The following is a 19,981-nucleotide window of genomic DNA, read 5'->3' as shown; positions in this document are numbered from 1 at the left end:
GAAACTTTTGGTACCAGGTTGATAGCTTTCATATTTCCACAATGGCAATATTTTTATTAAATTTTTTTTCTGTGATGAAGGAGCAGACTCTGAAAATATGAGGGAATGAGTGAGGCAGGTGCTGAACCCGTGCTCTGTAATACCCATTTCCTCCTGGGGGTTCTCCTTCACTAGGTTAAAACTCAAGGCCTTTGCCTAGGGACTCAGGACCTTGGCATGCAATTCCTACTACCTCTGCATAGCTTCAGAGGCTGAGCAGCTGCTTCTCTCCTTGCTCCCTCTCTTCTCTCCCACCCACTCCCTCTCCTTGCTCTCATCTTTTCCTGTCTTCCTCAATGTTTCCCTGACTCCTGGCCCCCCTTCCTTTCCTCCCTCCCTCTTGGATCTGTTATGGACAGTGGTGCCCACGATGGTCATGATGAATGGAGATTTGGGGATCTTTTCTGTCTCCTTCTCCATTCTGAGAAGCAGAGGAGCTGTGCAGTCTGTGGGCTGAATCTTCCTTCCTTGGCTACTTGCTTGGGCACAGTCACCCGGCACCATCCTTCTTCTGAGTGGACTCTGTGCTCCCCTGAAAGGCTCTGATCCCAGGTGGCCGGTTACAGCCCTGAAGTAGCTGGGCCATAGGTTTTTGGAAGTACCTCAAAGATCATGGGCCAAATTAAAGTATCCAGCATTAAAGTATGATGGGTCATTTGTGATTAAAATTCTCTCCTTGCCTCATAACCAATCATAGCCTTCAGCTCACAAGTAGTACCAGAAATACTCACTTCCTTAGAAATGATCTCTGGTTCCCTCTTCACCACAACTTTGCAAAGTAGGAAGTACATACTTGGTACAGAAGTAAGAAAATGGGGCTAGCTTCAAGAAATCAGGCAGTCTGCCTTAGCACAGACCTCTGAAAATACACAGAAGAGACGGTGGAACATTAGTTAATTTTGTTTCCTCTGGAGCTATTATTATCTCTTTCTATATGTTTAAATTTTTTTCTGATATTTTTGGTAGGTCTTCCAAACTGCAGCATGCAAAGGCAAGTATTAGGAAAGTAAAATACAATATTGATTGTGCAAATAAAGGAAAATGTATTCTAGCAGCATTGGCAAAAAAACTATAAGGAAAACAAAACCTCCCATAAAAGAACAGCAAGAAGAAAACAAAAGCTCTTATACATGAACGGCAAGAGGAAACCTTTTTTCTTTCTTCTGTAGTTCAGATAATGATCTAGCAACCAGGTGGTTCAAGCAGTTTGTTCTGGAATGTTTTTTGTTTATTACACTTGAACCCAAATCCTATGAGTGGAAGAGCAGAAAGCTAATTACACATCCTTAATCTCTAGTTTGAACCAGACCACAAACCCGGAAAGAATTCCATTCCCTTCTAAATGGAAAGGGTAGATTAAAACTCCCATGATCTTGTGATCATGTTTATAGAGGTGGAAATTTCCTCTCCTTACTGGGGACCACCAAATGGCTTCTTGAAAAGAAAAAGTAATATATATTAATATCCCATTGAGCTGAGATCTTAACACCCACTTTACAAATACCTGGTATGTCTTGTGCTGAGGAACCTTCCTGATTTTCAGATTTGGTCTCACCATCAACTGTCACCCTTCAGAAGGAATCAGGGTTTGTGTGTGTGGGGAGAAGTGGCCAAGTCAACAGAACATGGAACACACTGAAATAGCGGGATTTACCTTGTAAAATTCACAGATTCAGAACCTTTTTAAGCACCTCAAACAGTTGAGACTTTAAGAATGGCTATGGATGCATGTAAATATATCCGTCCCGAAGCACACATGTAGAATATATAATTAATTGGGGTAGGTGAATTTAAGAAATATAAAATCCTAGTCCCCTTGCGAGGATGCAGCAAAAGAATCTTAAGTTCAAGCCCAGCATTGGAAAGTTTAGCACATTTATGAGACTCGCAAAATAAGAAATATAAAATTGACTAGAGATATAGTTCAGTACAAGCAATCTGGATTCAATTCTCAAAAAATTGTCTTACATATAATTTAATTTAAATACATTTATTTGCCTATACACACCATGGTACATGGTATATATTAAAAAATTAATGTATGTGCTATCAAGAAATTGAGAACAGTTGTCATTAGGTGTAACTTAGTGTACTTACTTCGCATAGTTTTGCTCAAAGAATTCTATCCTGCTACTTCCCCTAGAAGTTGAAAATATTTTAAGTAAAAAATGCACTCATGGATGGCTGAAGATTTAGCCCAGCAGCACAAGCACCTGCCTGCCAAGTACAAGGTTTTGAGTTTGATTCTTGGTACGCCCCCTGCAAAAAAAAAAAAAATACATTCATTGCACATAATCCACTGAGCATGATAGCTTACTTGAACCTGCCTTAAATGTAGTGAGGGAACGTGTGTTACTAACAGTTGAGCAAAATCAATTTTCTAATAAAGTACTGGCTATTTCCTGTGCTCTCACAGACACAGTATGTAGTCATGCTGGGATATAAATACACAAGACACAGGATGCCAAATAATGCTTGCAACATACCACTGTGTAAAGTGTGGGTTGCTTCCGCCTGTGATCGTGCAGCTGCCGGCTGGGAGCTGCCCAGTACTGTGTGTCAGAGTATAGTACCATGTGTCTCTCCTTTGGGAGAAGACCAAAGCTCAGTCTTCAAAGTATAGTTTTTCCTGAATGTCTCTCACTTTTGTGCCATTGTAACACAAGAAGAACAACATAAAACCTGCAAAAACTTTAACTTTATCTGTTGCATGTGTCATAGTTGTTTTCTCATCTCTGAGACACAATACCCGCGACTCTAAGATAGAGAGGTTTATTTGGGCACATTGTTTGCAGAGGTTTCACCCCCATAGCTGGCTGGCTCCAATGCAGGACAGTATCACACAGAAGAGCAGCTGATGGCTGTGAGCCGCAGAGAGGGATCAAGGGAGGAGGCGGGAGCTAGACCCTGCCAGACCACGCGGCCAGTGACCCACTGTCATGGTTTACATTAGAGGACTCCAAGCCTCATGAATTATGGACTGGATCAAATCTAGCATTTGTGACTGGTTCATTGTCTAGTGCTTGGATTGCTGGTGAAATCTTTCACCCACCCAGGGGTGGAGCCAGGATATGATGTAATGGCTGGAAGAAGGTGTGTCTTTCTCCTTTGCTGGTTTGTTCCTTGCTGTTTTCAACCACCATGAATGGCTGCCCCACCATGCCATGCTGCCTTGGAGCCAACTGAGTATAGACTGAAACCTCCAAGAACTGTAAGAAATAAACCTTTACTTCCCTAATTTTGGGTGTCAAATATTTTGTACCAGCAACCAGTAAAAAGTGACTAAGACACCCACCTCCTCCAACCAGGCTTCACCTTCCAGCATCACATTTAGCTGTAACCTCATCACAAACACATGATCCAGAAACCTCCCAAAAGCCCCACTAGGACCGAATGGGGGTTTGGGGGGACAGCTGGATATAGACCATAACAACATGTCAGGGATGGTCTGTATGTAGATAAACGCTCGTGATTTTAAGAAACCTTAAAGGTTTTTGTGTATATGGTGTGTGTATGCATTTATACACAATTGCATTGATTTGAGAGTTGCATACCAGGTTAAATAAAATAGATAGATCAGACAGGCACAGTGAATGTATTTTTGTTGTTCTTTTGTGGGCACATTGCAACTGAATATATGTGTTGGCTGTTGTGGTAGTAATGTGAAAGGAATAACATTTAAAAACCATATATTTCAGCTCAGTTTCCTAGGGCTATTTAAAATGCTTCAAAAGAATATTAGAGGCAATTAATTTCCATGGCTTTTTCCTCCCAGAGTAAACTAGAATGCCATTTAAAGAAAAGTAATTTACTAGGACTCAGTTTTTGGTTTAAGAATAAAGTTATAACTTCAGACTCTGAGATGTACTTGATCAAGGAGCAAACATGAATAACCCTGCTCAGAAGAAGAGGAAGGGGAAAAAGAATCATTAAAACTCACAAATACCCAAAAGAATTTAGGCTCAAAGTACTCAGAATTTTCCATCTTCCTTCTTTGAGCTGATTCCGCTCATATTAAATGTAGGACATGAAACAGTAACTCTGAGGAGTTTTACCATGTGCTTTTTACTCTGTGCCACCCTGTAACTTTCATTTGTAATCATCAAAGATGGTCCCAAGACCCAAGATAGAACAACATGGCATGTTGTGTTAGTTTCTCCTCATTATAGCAAAGACTGGAGAAAATCGGTTTAGATGGAGAAAAGTTGTGCCCATGGCTTCAGAAGTTTCTGTTGCTTTATCAGTTGACCCTTTTTCTTTGGACTCGGGGCGGGACAGCACATCATGATGAGATTCTCTAGGGAGCACCATTCTGGGAAGTTCCAAACTGCGCCAGATGTGTTTCCATTTCTGAACTCAAGGATGAAGTCGCGTGGCCTGGTGGAGGATGGTTGTGTGTTCCTCACTGCTGAGCTTGTGTCATTGTGGGTGACACACAAGAGGAATCTGTCCACTGGTTTCTGCAGCCCTGGGTTTCCTCTTCCTGCTATGGGTCAGGGTAGAAGCCTTGCCTGAGTACCTTCTTGCTTTGCTCACTGTTGCCTCATTTGCATGGAACTCTTTGTCCCTTGATTCCGGGCCATAATTACCAAGCCCTCTTGGTCTTATCTTATGGCTTGGCTGCGTGTTCGGTCTTGGAGACTCAAGCCTCTGCTTACTGAGCCAAGAAGGATTGCATGCTCCTCTCCCACTATCAGATTTTAGGATTTTCCATCAGCAATGTCTATGTGGGCCTCTTTCTGGGTAAAAGTTCAAATCAGAAAGGCACGCAGGCTGAATCCCAGGTAGGGTCATGGTCACCATGAAAATGCAAACCGTTGGATAGTTTCAACCACAAGCAGGTGCTTAGATCACATGCACTGGTTCACAGATCAAAACCCCTGTTTTTGAAGGTCTCAAAACATAGTGTGTTTCATAACACCTGGAAGCAAACATTTTCTGTACTCTGAAAATTGCCAAAAAACTAATATCTGTTTCCTGGCCAGATCTGAAGACTTGCACCATTATTTCCAATCAATAATCCTGCTTGGAATGTATTCTTCTACCTGCTTATGATAAAAAGGCTGGTACCCCAGGAGGTTAAGCCACATTTCTAAGAGCACTCAGGTAGCAAGCATCAGAATCAAGATGAGGTTCTGGTCTACCTTGGTTCCAGGTGCTCTTTTCAGTAGTAAATATATATATATATATATGAACAAGATACTAAATGGACATAAGAAATGATGTGCTGTGAAAGTATTCTATGTAGGAAATCTCCTATATGGATCTTTGGTCCTGCATAACGGGTATTTAGAAAGGGAGGATGGAGTTTGAGAACACATCTCTGTACCACCAGTTCCCTTACCCCCTTTTTTTGGTGGGTGTTGTGTGATTCTTTTCCCCTCTGGCCAGTAACAAGGCTATCATGAGGGCCTCAGAGAAGTTACCATCTGATCTTGTATTTTTTAGGGCACGGTGATTGAGTGGAAACTTTGTTCTCAATCAAGAGCAGCACAGAATATTAAGAGAGGAGGCCACTAGATAAGAAAGTTTAATGAGGGAGCACGGAGGGCGTCACCACCAAGAAGGCTGTGGTGGCTCTCTGCAGACAAAGGGCAGGTTCTGCCTGATATAGGCTCGGATAGGGGAAGGGCTCTGAGACTTATGTGAGCTGATTTATTTCATGAGAGTGTAAGGGATTGGGTAAACCTTCCATGCATGAGCTTTGGCAGAGACTTTTGGGAGGGAGAATCCACAGGGGCTTCTTGGAAGAAGGAGGGGTGCATTATCAGGACACAGCTTTGAACTTTTGCCATGATGGTTGTGCTGTCTTGGGGGCGGTGTGGTGGGGGATGGGACCTAACAAGAGAAGAGCTGGTATTTCGCTTAGGTCTGATGCAGCTATCATCAGTAGGATCCGGGCTATGGGAATGTTTTGGTATAGACTGCACCCCTAGAATTGTTAAAGAAGTACATGATCCAATGACTGCTGTGCCTGCATGGAGTCTAAAGGGAGGTGTGGTCTGTAGCCCCATGTACTTTGGTTCAGCAAGATGTCCTAGGATGAGGAAGAGGAAAGGGTTAATGGCTGAGAAGGACCACTGTGAGGACAGGGAGAGAGGGATGAAACTGCTTGTATCTCAGGAATTGCTCAGGGGGAAATGCTGCAGGGTGACTTCTAAGAACCTTAAGAAAATGTCACTCCAAGGAAGGGCCAGCTTCTGCTTTGCTGAAAGCATTTCCTGACCAGGCATTGGAGCGCAGAACTTTCTGATCTTTTTCTCTTTCTTTATCTTATGCTCCATCTTGGCCCCTGGGGGACTCAGAGCTATGAGAGACTGCAGAGAGGGCTGAATGCTGGTTTCTGCAAGCCCTCCCTCCTGGGGCTCCCCAAACCATGCCCTCCCTGGAGTGGAGTGAGGAGGAGAAGAACAAATCTTTCGTGAGAATTAGTACTGCAGAGATATGATATTACTATAGACATTTCGTTTTGAACTTTAAAGCATTCAGTGCGTAGCAATCTCTTGAGACATGCTCGTATTTGGACCGCTAGCAGGTATAGGACATTTCTGGAAAGAATAAATTCTATGGAGAAGAGCCTGGGAAGTCAAATGTTGCCTTTGGGTGATGTTTTGGGGCTGGATATCTGGATCATCTTAATTCCTGTTCAAATACATGTCAGGCTTCAGTGTACTCACTACGAAGAATGGGACAGAGGTTAATAGTGGCTACGTTACACATTCATGATGTGGGTGCCTGCACATACCAGGGGCACCCACAATAATGAAAAAGAATCCCAGTGTTGTTGGTAGGAGTCATGCAAACGAAAGTGGAGTTAGGCCGTCTGTTTTTCTTTTGTTCTCCTTTACTTTTTATGTGTACATCTTCGTGAAATCATCAGCTGACACAGAAAGGGTGAGAGTACATAAATCAACAGGTGGAGAGTGAGTTTGTCCTCTGATTTTCCTGCAGGTGTGAGGCTGGAGGGGGGGTGCCCTCCTTCTATATTTCATCGATGTTTCTAAGATACCTCCCCCTCTCCACTCCCCAGAGTCAGCATGGGAGCCCTGGCATTGCTCAATGCCAAGGTGTGGGCCCACAGAATGAATTCCTGGGGGCTGTTTGTACTGCCCTATATGCGTAACTCACTGGGCAAGCAGCCTGACTGGGCTTAGCTGCTTCAGAATGCAGACAGATGATTGCAAACAGCACCCTCCTTGTTACAGCCCTAAGCTACATCCATGGATGTTCTTGATCAAGAGAACAAAAAACAAAGAAAGAAAGAAAGAAAGAAAGAAAGAAAGAAAGAAAGAAAGAGAGAGAGAAAGAGAGAAAGAAAAGGGAAAGAAAGCAAAAGAAAACAAAAAAGAAATAAAGAAAATAAATCGTCATCCCATTGTCCTCCCATTGTAAAGCTCTCCCTCATTGGTGGATGCTACTGTTTCTTTGCTATGTGTGTGTTGGGAATTGCTGAAGTCGACTGCAAACAGGGAAGGCTCCTAAGTGAATGTGTGTCTGTGTGTGTCTGTGTGTTTTTCCAGATCACAAAGTCACCAGGTCAGTAAAGATTAGCATAAAGTATTCAGGACCGGCACACGCGGATCTAGCAGTGTGATTACTGGGTTCTGGCAGGAGAACTTATCTCTGATTGATATCTGAAGCATGTGGGGCATAGGAGAGGGTCAAGTGCGGGTGTACAAGTGCTGAAATAACTTTTTCATGATAGATGCTGCTATGACCCAGTGATAACTCTGCTGGCCACAATGGTTGGTTAAAACTGCTCAGATTCTTCAGGTTTTATCCACACGCCATGAGCTTTCAGGCTAGGGTGTTATCCCATGGGACAAAGGGACTTCTTTCTAAGCTCCTGAAGAGAAAGAAAAGAGTATCCTAGCCTCCCAGCAAACAGCCCTGTCTCAAAGCCATACAAGGACTGGTGAGTGGGATCATTGGTATTACTGTTTTGCTTTTCAGCAGGTCAGATACTGAGATAGGACAGAAAACACCTACTGAGGAGGTCTATCTGAGCTGACGGTGTCAAAACAAATCTAAACGTTTTTACTTCTTTCTGTTTTGCAGTAGCAAACTAGCAACTGGGGTAAGAGTTCATGGAAGCAGCTGGGGTAAGAGCTACTTCTTAGCTATGGGAGGTGAACTCAGACATACCTGGAAAAATGCTTTATCTAGCGGGTTTTTTTTTTTTATTTAGTCTTCTGCCCAGAACCAAAATAATCTTTAGAGAGAAGAAAGCATTTGCCAAATGTTCTTTGTTCTTTTCTGCACTGAAACAGGGAATTGAAAATGTAAACTGAAGACAGAGAGAGAGGGAGAATGAGAGGGACAGAGAGAGAGAGAGAGAGAGAGAGAGAGAGAGAGAGAGAGAGAAAGGAAGAGCTTTAGACTTAAGGAAATGATCAAATAAAAAGTTACAGTGTGGCATAACTGTTGTACTGTAGGAAAAAATAGCTTCATTATATGTGTATTATAACAAAACCTATAATGCGGGCTTACTGTATGTGTTTTCCTTTTCCCCCTGGATGACCTAATTGATATGTTAATCATTGCTCTTCTCTGTAAAGAATTGTAAAACCTTACCTAATTGATATGCTAACCATTGTTGCCCTCTACACAACAGAAGTGGTGCTAAAACAAGCTAACAAGGGTTGTTAATCACTCTTAGGCACCTCTGACCTGCCAGGCCATCTAAGGTCCCCCTGCTTCGACTCACTGGAGACGCAGTCACACTGAGGTCAGGGATTGGCCAGCCAAATGGAGAGCTGAGCTGGCGGGGAGCTTGCATCGACCTGTGGGGAGTGATGGCAGTGGAGCCATTCCACAAAAAGGGGGTTCTGGCAGATGACATTCTGGGACTAGGCAGGACTGGCAAGTACAAGGGCAGCAGTGATTTCAGTCAGTTGTTCCCTTCCTGAACAGAATTGGTGGAGTGAGCTAGGCCTGGGTCACATGACCTGGCTGAGACCCAATAGGTTATCTGAAATCAATTCCCTACAGTGGCGGTGCACACTAACACAGTGAAGCCTCAGAAGTTTGACTGACCCGGAGGGGAGGCGGTGCACAGTAATACACTGCAGGTCCCAGCAGCTTGACTGATCCAGAGGGACAGGGCCAGCATATGCTGCCCCTGTTTGCAGCACCTAGCCACCTAGCCACCTAGGTGGAAAGGGCCACCTAGCCAGCGTGCTTAAAAACCAAACCTTAATGTTAGGTTAAGAAGGAAAGACCTCCTCAAGAGAAGTTAAAGTGGGTAGCTCAAAGACACATTGTTTTAAGGAATATTGAAGGAAAGTCCATGGAGAGTCAAAAGAAATCTCTAAAAGAGATGATGTAGACAAAGATTTGGGTCCACAAACATTTAGTGGTGTGGTTGGTCCAGAGCTGCATGGTTTGTGGTTCAGTAACCCACTGTCCATGGCTGAGAACCCCACCAGTCACTTGGTGGGACACAGCCCCACACCATCATCAAGAGCAGATGTCACACCTGAGGTTGCTGGTTGAGATGCCTCTGGCCTCCAATATCAGCATCTGCCTTAGAAACTTCCTGTTGAAAGCTGACCTGGTTGCTTCACTGCTCTGTGGGCTGATGCTGAAAAAGTGGCCTTAAAAACAAAAAGCATTTCCTTTTATTGGTTATAACATGATTGTATTTTCCAAGGCTCCCCTTTTATTGGCTTTATCTATCAGCCCAATAACTTCTTATGATGGGTCTCTAAAATTCTCATGCACGATAATTGTCCCTATTTATAATGTGCTGTGTGATAATTCAATACGCCTAAGCAGTGTTTAATAGATCGAGATAATTGGCATTTCTAGCTCTTTGAGCATTTACTATTGCTTTATGTTGCGGACCTTTGAACTCTCCTCCAGTTCCCATAAAATGCCATTTTTGCTATCTGTAATCACTCTAATGTGCTGTAGAATATGAGAATATTTTTCTCTCTAATAAATGTTAATGAAGCAGGGGCATTTAGACCCCACATCTAAGGGTTACATATGCAATATTTCAGCTACTGTGGATGGCACATCCCTGAAACAGAAATGGCACTATTGCCTGTGTGTAGAATGTTGGTAGGCCTCTACCCAACATGGGCAGGCTTTTATTCTTCCTCATGGTCATGCTATAAATTATACAATATAACAGTTACTTATATAGCTTTTGCCTTATAGTGTTAACATTTAGTTGAACAGAAGACACACAGTTGTGTACAACTGGCTGCCTACTGGGATTGCAACCTCAAGCACTCTGTGGTGGACTTCATGGAGTCCTACCCTGCTGACCCTGCTAATGAGGGATGCTTGCCCCAGGTTGCCTTTAACCATGCGGGAGTCCTTAGCTATGGCATAGCTTTTGGAATAGCAGCAGGAATGATTCCAGCGCTAGCTCTGATCATGATACCAGCAGAGCTTTCTTTGTAATGGGAAGACAGTCTTTTCACAAACGCAACCTGTTCCTGGAAAGTTGGACAAAACATTGGACAGGAGAGTTGTCCGGAAAACAAATACCTGCATGTGACCTTTATACACTTCCTGGCATTCATTGTGGGTCTTTGTTTGAGACAGGAAGGACAGAAAACATCGCTGACAATGTTTGCTCCAGTTCTTCATTTTTTTTTTTTATTGGTACCGGGGATTGAATTCACAACAGCCTGCTTGCAAGACAGGTGCTTATGCCGCTGAGCTAAATCCCCAGCCCCTAGTTCTTTGGTTCCTGTGGGATGAACGGGAAGCCCCTATCTAATTTTCCAGAAGCCACGGGCCTTGAGTTCAATATTGCCTCACCACCACCACTCAGGAAAAATCAATGTCATTCTTAGAACCTCAAAACGCAACCTGTTTGGAAACAGAGTTGTTGGGTGTGTAAGTTGTTGGGTAGTTAAATTTCAGCGAGGTCATGCGGGAGTATGCTGGACCTCTGACTCATTCTGTTCCCTGTTATTAAGAACAAAGCAACTTATAGGAATGAAAACATGTATTTTGGCTGACGGGTCTAGAAACTGAAGGTTGGGAGTCCTTATTTGATAGGACTCCAAAGGCAGAGATAAGGTGTGTGTGTGTGTGTGTGTGTGTGTGTGTGTGTGTGTGGTGACCTAACCCAGCTGGCCTTTACAACAGTTCTATTTCCGAGATAAAACACTAAGCTAGTAATCCATTAATCTGTTAATAGGAGGAATGCATTAATCTCTTCCGAGGGCAGAGCCCTAGTACGTCACGATGGCTTCACCCTGTAATATCCCAAGGTGGGAAGTATATTTCAACATGTGCTTTTGCAGGGATTAACTGTTATCAAGGCACGGCAGATGTGAAGTTATGGAAGGGTCGTCATGGAGTGAGGTGGGTCCTTCAGCCTGTAGGACAGTGTTCTTGTGAGAAGGAGAAATTGAGTCTCTGGGGCCAGTACCCACAAAGGCGATGAAGACCTGCAGAGAGAATAGCATAGTTCAACAGAGGCCAAGGTGACAGTAGGGCACCTGTGAACCAAAGAATCCCAAAGAGAACCAGCTGCCACACAGAAGCTTATGTTTTACTCGATCTTTTTTCCCATTTCTGTCCATGTTAAAATTCGATATTTACACTGATAGAATTTATGAATTCATGTTAATTCATAGAATTTTAACTTTTACAGAACTCATAGAATTTTACTTTTGTAGAACTCTTCATTGGTATGTCTGGGTAACTTAAGCCCGAGGTCATTTCCTTGTCCCCTCCAGAACTCACGGCACAACAAACTGAAACAGTCACCCTATGAAACGTTTCATGATACTTACTTCGATGATGTGCCAAAGCTTTGGGGATCATAGAAATAAAATGACAACATGGCATACATGCAAAGAATTACACTTTGGGGAGACACACGCTAAATCACTCCCCTAAGATTACACCTCGAAGTTTGAACTTTGCCAGTTCAACCTAGGGTTACCTACTTGCCGTGGCTTGTCATGTGACATTATAATTGCATCACCAGTGCAAACGAATTTGCAAATGAAGACATCCATTTGCTTCCTATGAAGAAGGATTACTCAGTGTTATGAATAATCTTTCATTTTTAGTTTTGAAATATGGTATCCCCAAGTGACATGCAATGCCCTTAGCATAAATGGGAGTGGCTAACAACAATCATATCTTGAGCGAGCCAAGTGAGTAGGTCCCTAAGTAAACACAAGACTGTTCCTTTGGCACATGTTTAATGAAGCCCCTGGGAAGGGAAAACGACAGGAAAATTCTGTGGTGGAATTTTTTTTCCTCTTCAGTGGTTCAGCATCCAAGTTTAGAATTTCTTTCTCTTTCTTTTTCTATTTTTCCCTCCCATGTCGGAGTCTTATACTTAGAGCCTTGCACCGAGCTGTATCCCTTTCTATATTTATTTCTTCTTTTGAGACAGTCTCTTCCTAAATTGCTCAGGTTGGCCTTGAACTTGTGATCTTCCTACATCAGCCATCTAAGGAACTGGCAGGACAGTATGCACAACCACACCTGGTTTAGGAATTTTTTAATGAGTCATAAGATTGAGGACACAAAAAATCGAGTCCAGGTCTGTTTCAACCCTCGGTACTGTTTTATAATCAAGCTCAGATACTGAAAACGCTTGCAAGTTCTCCTATGACTTCGTAATCATGCCGGCTTTCCTTCCTACCACAAGATTGTATCTCCACTGAGAAATGAAGAAATGTCACATGGAATTTTTTTTTTCTTTCTCATCTGCAACTGCCAGTCAAAAAGTAGATCCTGTTAAAAAGTGGCATCTAATAGTTAGGAAGAGTTGCTCTTCCTGTATAGAGTGACACCTTGACACTCACTTTGATGAAATTCACCAGATTTCCACAGTTTCCACAATCCTGGATTTTGTCATCTATTGGATTTTGTCATCTATTGAATATTGATAGGAATATTGTTGGTAGACCAAGGATACCCTGGCTACTTCCGATTCATTATTAAAATGTCAGCTGCAAGAAAAATTCAATGAAAGTTAGATTCAATAAAAATTAATAAATACCAGTTTACATTAAGTTCATGACCCTTATACATACCCGTGGTATGCATTATGTTTGTGACCTCTGCATGTTTAAATACCTTTGAGAAGACAGCATATCAGGATCAGCCTACCTATCAGATTATCATACCTGAAAATGTGTCAGGGAACACATTTTCCAAGGATGCATGGTAATGTGACAAAGGACCATTTAGAAGACTTCATCTATTGAGAGATGCCTGCTGGTCTCAAGAATAAGAGGTTATGACAATTAACAGATCTTTTCATTTAGGTCAGCTGTAGAGAAACATTTTCTGCCCAGGTAGTAAAATAATTTCTTTTTATTACAGATTGTACAACCAACTCTGTAACTGTAGTGCAAAAGTTCCCAGAGAGTGGGGGTGGCCACGACTGTCTTGTAGTAAAACTTTATTGACAAAGACAGACAGTAACCGTAGTTGGTGATTCCTGTGGTATGAGATGTACTGAGAATTCCATCATTAATACTATTGCTGTAATCCTCATGCCCCTCAGTACATTGCAAACACAACAATATAGAATTGCTCTTCATGGAGTATTAAATGTCTTAAACAAGCATATTATCAGTTTCATTTGAGAAAAAGAACATTACATTTCAAAGAAGGAGGAGAATCAGAAAGAGGAGAATGAGGAGAAGTAGCAGAAGAAGAGGAAGAGAGGAGGAAAGATGGAGGAGGAAGATGTGGAGGAGGAAGAGGAAGTGATATAAGGAAGGAGAGTATGACAGAAACTCTGTGATTGAATGCTTTTGAGTCCTGGTTGCGTGCTATTTAATGACATGCTGGTGATCAATTTCCTCAGAAACTACTTGTGATAGCTAACTGATTATGTCTGTTTGAGTAAGAAACACCCAACTAAATTGGATCAGCATAGTTTCGAATGTGCCTGAGGGAATTTACCGAACACAGAAGTCCTATGCTAGGGTAGCTGTCAGCTTAATGGTGTAAAGGGGAAGAAAAGAAGGAAGGCTTACTATGTCTGTTTATTTGGAGGAGCTCACATCAGTCTTGGCCTTCACCTCGGACATCATCTTTGAGTTTCAAGTGCAGACTCTTCAGCCTTCTGATTCAGACTGGCATGGGACGCTGTAGTGAGCTCCAGGCTTTGACTGGAACCTTTGGTCTCCAGTGTGTGGACAGACTCTCTACTCTCCTGCACCTGACTGGAGACAGCCACTATAAGCCAATCTTCTACCTTCTTACATATGTGTATATCTCTCACTAAATGGTTTTCTCTAGTGATCCTTGATTAATAAGACTACATTTTTGGCACATTGTTAGATAGGTGTAATGAATTCTTATTTCTGGCATCTTGCATGTTGGCTTTTCCCAGTTCCTGACAACTCATCTATCTTGCATTTGCTGGAAGCCTTGACCCACTATTGATATTTCAGCCCACCTTTGAATCCCGTCTCCCTGCCCAAATCTGAATTTTTGTTATTTTTCTAGAATAGTAGCTGTGTGGATCAGGTAGACTATATCTTTGTAACTAAGGTTTTCTGTGGTTGTTCTTTTTGCCCTCTCTCTCTTTTCTTTGTTTTTAATCAGATAGTAGCTTATATTGACCCCTAGAGAACAGATTCTGAAATGAAAGCTATTCTCAAGGGGTCTTCTCTTGGCATTTACTCTTAGGATGGGCATTTATAGAGGAGTAGAGTAAGAAGAACGAGCCAAGGCAGTAGTTTAATTGCCACCAATGGTCGCACACTGACCAAATGGCCATTTCCAAGGAAACTCTAAAGCCAGGAAAGTCCCTCTGTCCCTTTTTGAGGAAAGAGAGATGTAACTTTTATGATTATCCCTTGTCTTTAGGCTGCCCAATAGGAAAGATAATTCCACTTTAGGAGAGGCTACTGTCCTTGGCCAAAAGACACTGTCCAGGGAGATATGTGGCTGTCTGCTAGCCAGCCATGAATGTGACCGGAAGCGAGGTGGAGGGGACAATAACTTAACTCAGCGTAGGTCTTGCTCACGCCACAGCATCCACTAGGGATGTTCTCCGTGCAGATTCTACATGGAATATTCTGGAATGCAGGTTCTACATGGAATATTCTGGAATGCAGGTTCTCCATGGAATATTCTGGAATGCAAGTTCTCCATGAATATTCTGGAATGCAGGTTCTCCATGGAATATTCTGGGATGCAGGTTCTCCATGGAATATTCTGGAATCTTTCACGAATAAATAGGGGGTCCAACTCATCCCATATGCCTGGGGCTATCCCAGCTTGGAAACTGGAACTCATCAGTTCTAGACAAACCAGGATTATTGGCTGTTTCACAACAGTTCAACCTGTTGGAAATACATTCAACCTGTTATCTTTCTGTTTCCTTCCTGTCTTCCTGTACCATTGGCTACATCTGTAGTCACTAACTATGCATTCTGGGCTCTTGCCCATGAATTTGTTTTCCCTTCTTTAGGCAGTTACTCATGGGATGTTGTTACCTTTCCATTTTCACATTTTCCAAGTATATTTGGATTTAAAGTCATACACACAAAAAGCAACACAATACAATGTTCCCTCCATATCTCTTTTTGTGGTTTGGTTCGTGGATTCTCCCTGTCTTGGATACCAAAATCCCAGGCATAATGTTTACATGAAACCTACTTAGACTTTCCTCCTGTATGACTTGAATCAGTTCTCAATGACTTAAAATGGCCCATACAATATAGGTACTGTGAAAATATTCCCTAAACTGTGTTCTGTAGGGAAGAATGAAAAGAGAATTCAGTAGAGATACAACTTGTTCCTTTTGTGCACGTTGATGTGCTAAAAAGGAACACGTGGCTACTGAGTTAACAGTTGGTAGAGCTGGTGGCTAAGGCCTGACTCAGGTTGGCTTTGGTTGGCCAGTTAAACAAAATGGAAATTGCAAAGGTCGTGTGATCCTCAGAGGTCTTTGCATCCTGGAATACTGGACAAAGGCCAGGAGATTCCAACACTACCCTTAGGTCATTATCTTCTTCAGTGATGATGTACACCTGCAACCTTATTTAGAGAAGGGAACGAGAAAATGGTGGAGACTGAAAAATGTGACCAAGCAAATGAAGATAATAGACAAACAGGCTCTGGAAAGGAGATTGGAAAATTGTGTTTATTTATTTATTTATTTATTTATTTATTTATTTATTTATTGGTACCAGGAATCAAACTCATGCCCCACATTTGCCAGGCAGGCGCTATGCCGCTGAGCTACATCCCTGTCCCAAATAGTGGTTATTTTTATTTTTGCTTTTAATTTTTAAATGTTTTTGGTACTGGGAATCAAACTCATGGAAGCATGCTTGCTAGGCAGGCACTGTGCCTTTGAGCTACATCCCTGGCCCAGTAAGTTGTTATTTTGGAGGTCATAAATACATTCAAATGGAAGTTCCTCCTAATAGAAAAGAGTTAACATCTTGGTATTCTTCAGTCACATGGATGAGACAATAATTAGGGTTATTAATTTTTATTTAAATTAAATATAATGTGTTAAAGTCACAGAGCAACCAGCATGAACGTTTGCTATCTGCGATTGTCCAATAAAACAGATGCAGTAACCTGCCACCCACCTCATGTCCAAGTGTGTGTGCTGGGTCTCTTCATGGATATGAATTGGATCACTGGTCTGATGCAGAATTATTAACTTTTGTATCATGGGCATTTGGGAAGAGATGTCACATTGTCAGGCATGGGGGCTGGGCTGGTTTGTGTCTGTCCAGGACTCCTGTGCATCATAGCAATATCCCTGACATCTACCCACTCACAGGCTGCTATTAGAGCTTGCCCAGAGGTGACACCAGAAATATTTGTCCCCAAGGGGCAATATTGCCCTTGGATGAGGACCTCTCAGATCCTGTTTTCGAATGCTGGCAAGGCTGTGAGAAAAATTAGTAAATTACTTGATAAATTAATGTAATTAGTACAACCACGGAGATCACAATGGAGATAAAGAAAAAAACCCTCAAACAATAAATTCCACTTGACCTGGCCATTCCCCTTCTAAGTATTTTCTAAAAGAGTTAAAGTTACTGTATTGTTATAGTTAAGTAGTGCTTGCACGCCCATGTGAATAACATCACAATTCATATTAGCTAGATCTTGGAAACAGCCTATCAGCAGATGTGAATAAAGAAAATGTGGTATTCATACCCAATGGCATCCTATCCTGCCATAAAGAACGATCAGTATCAATCATTTGTAGGCAAATGGACTCACCTTGAGAGCAGGATGTTAAATGAAACATATCAGGCACACAGCTTAATTATCACATGGTTTTCCGTAATGAGAAACCCAAAATGTAACTAAAAAGCAAAATCAAGGATAACAGGAAGAAAGGAAATGGGACTTTCTCAAAGTGGTTGGGGATTAAGAGGTGGAAGAAGGGGAAGGGGATGGAGAAAAAGTTAAGGTATGTTATATGCATGCATGAACTTCATGCAAGGAGTGTATATATTGTGTCCTGCAAACAAGTAAAATAAAAGATGAAAAATAATGTCCTCCTAGCATGGGACATTAGACTTTGCCACTGTGCTGTTCGGTAAACGCAGACTCTCAACAGTGATCACACTGCGATATGTTTCAACTTTTCTCTTTCTCTTCATTCCTTGGTGGTGGGTAGCTCGCTGAGAGTCAAGCTGATGTCTTTCAGTCTCTGCCAATCCAAAGCGTGGGCAAAAGAATTGAATACAATGATCTGTACCTGCCTTGATGTAAGCACTTGGTGGCTCAGATCAGATCCATGGCCCCCGTACCATCCATGACTTTCCAAGGCATTTCAGGGTGATGGAGAGAAAAGAAGCGACCTCCCCCAGGGGTACTGTCATTCCTACAGAGAGAGGGTCAGGAGCAAGGTCAACTGTACAGGGTTCCATGTGTACGAGGCTCTAACATGAAAAGCCATGCTTCAAGATTGATTAATTAACAGTTTCAAATGTCATCTCTGGGGAGCGGGAGATAGCATTTCCGGGATAATGACTGAACCTCAGAAATTACTGCTGGAAAGTTACTTTCAGGCAAGCGCATAGGCAAGTGAGCCAAATCCCCGGTACCTTGAAACTTAACTTCAATAAAGCAAGAGCTCCATTTACAAAAATCTATGCAGACATCATGGTTTTCTCCTGGATATGTTTTACCAAGTAGGATTACGGTTCACATTTTAAAACGCAAATAGTAGGTTTGTATGTTAGTGAATTGTGAAAGACAGATACTAGTTTGTGATCTGAATGTCAGCAACTGAAACAGAAATGTCTTCCATAAGTTGAACTGTATCTCTTTGGCTTTCTTCTGAACTCACCTTCAATTCGTATGTAGGGTTCTGTATGTCACAGGTCAGACAACTCTTTCTCCAAAGGGGAAAACGTAAATAATTTGCGGGTTTTGGGGGCCAAGGGACGTGTTTCACAGTCTACTTGGTTTTGACTTGGCGACCCCAAAACTATCCACGCGTCAAATGAAGGTAAATACATATGATTTTGTGCAATTAGGCTTCGTTCATAGACACTGAAATGTTTTTTTGCATGCATCAAAGATACTCTTTTTTAAATGTTTGAACATGAAACAGTGTTGACTGATACAAAAACAAGAGGTGAGCCATAACTGTGACCCCAAGTCTATTCAGAAGGTGGCTATTGGAGCTGGAATGAAGCTTAGTAGTAGAACACTTGGTTAGCATGCTGGTGGGCCTGGGGGTAATCCAGTCCCCCAAATGTTTGAGAGCTTGATGTGTGTAACGAATGAGCTGTGGGCCTGTACTTGTGCTTTTTGAACCTGTCGGAGGCTGTGATGTAGGCCAGGGATCAGTATTCCCTTAGCACAGGAGGCTCTGGGTTCCATCAGCAGCATGGCCAAAGGGAAACCAAAATGCTGGTTGGTTGGAAAAAAATCTACATAATATAGTTGGTAATATATGCAGATACAGGACACAAAGACAAGGAAACAAGGCATCGTGCAAATAAAAGTCCAATGAAAAAGAGAGGGGGGAGCTCAAGGGAAAAATGATCCTATGATATGATACTTAACAATGGGAAAATCTGATTCATATGGAACCTTTATGAGAGCTTCTCAGAGTCTTGAGATAGCCAGCAGAGACTTAATTATCTGAGTTAAGTACAGTGGAAAGAAGCAATTTCTGAAGGGGAATCTCCCAGTGTAAGAAAGAGCTCTTCTCATACAAGTCCATCTTCATGTGGTTCTCCACCATCCAACTCTTCTCCTTTTGCATGAATTCACAGGGTGAGCCTGTCCCCTCTGGTGCTCATCTGCTGAGAGCTTCCTTTCTACATCTGCACATAGTGATCCCTATCACAGAAGGCCCACATCAGGATAACTGCTGGCAGTTGTATTAAACTGACGTCAGGGTAAGTGTCCATTTGTGGGGTTGTGCTTTGGATGTAGCGTGGCTCTTTAGGAAAATGTTTCACTCACCTGGAACCTGAGTTGTGATTTTTGCATTGAACGGTGGCCTTGCAACTGGAGTTCTATAATGTTCTGATGATTACAGACATGAACATGTGGAACTATCCTCTCTGTCCCTTTTGCCCAAAGAACTTTCCAGTGAAAGATCCCATTTGCCAAAGGGAAGTGCTGTTGGAACAATGCCAGTTTGTAAGAGACAGGGTATACAGAGGTCTTCTGGGAAGAATGGCCACAGTGTGATAAATGGAAGCAGATGGCATGTTTGTTAGGTTTCTATCGCTGTTACAAAATACCTGAGCATGTATACATTTAAAAGAGGAAAGGTTTCTTTTGGTTCACAGCTTCAGAGGGTACAGTCCATGGCTATGTGCCTACAGTGTTTTGAAGCAGGACATCTTGCAGTAGAACTGAACTGGTTTCCTTGGGGTGACTAAGAAGCAAAAATAAAAAGAGGATGGAGCCAGGTAGGACATTTGCCCTTCCAGGACATGTTCCCAGTGACGTACAATCTCCATTTAGACCCAGCTGCTAAAGTTGACACCTT

The 19,981-nt window shown here is 42.3% G+C and overlaps 1 long non-coding RNA gene across 1 annotated transcript in view; it reads left to right on the top strand.

Moving 5' to 3' along the window:
• LOC111754799 (uncharacterized) overlaps positions 1-19,981 on the top strand; it is a 69,792-nt gene that overhangs the window by 11,954 nt on the left and 37,857 nt on the right. Inside the window, exon 2 of the long non-coding RNA XR_010045365.1 lies at positions 19,254-19,379. This is a non-coding gene — a long non-coding RNA (uncharacterized LOC111754799). The remainder of the gene's footprint in view (positions 1-19,253; positions 19,380-19,981) is intronic.

The sequence above is a fragment of the Cavia porcellus genome, unplaced genomic scaffold, assembly GCF_034190915.1.
Source record: "Cavia porcellus strain 051 isolate PalLab524CR breed Dunkin Hartley unplaced genomic scaffold, mCavPor4.1 scaffold_33, whole genome shotgun sequence".
NCBI classification, from domain to species: Eukaryota; Metazoa; Chordata; class Mammalia; order Rodentia; family Caviidae; genus Cavia; species Cavia porcellus.
The sequence above is the reverse complement of the archived record's forward strand: the minus strand, read 5'-3'. Positions and strand labels throughout refer to the sequence as shown.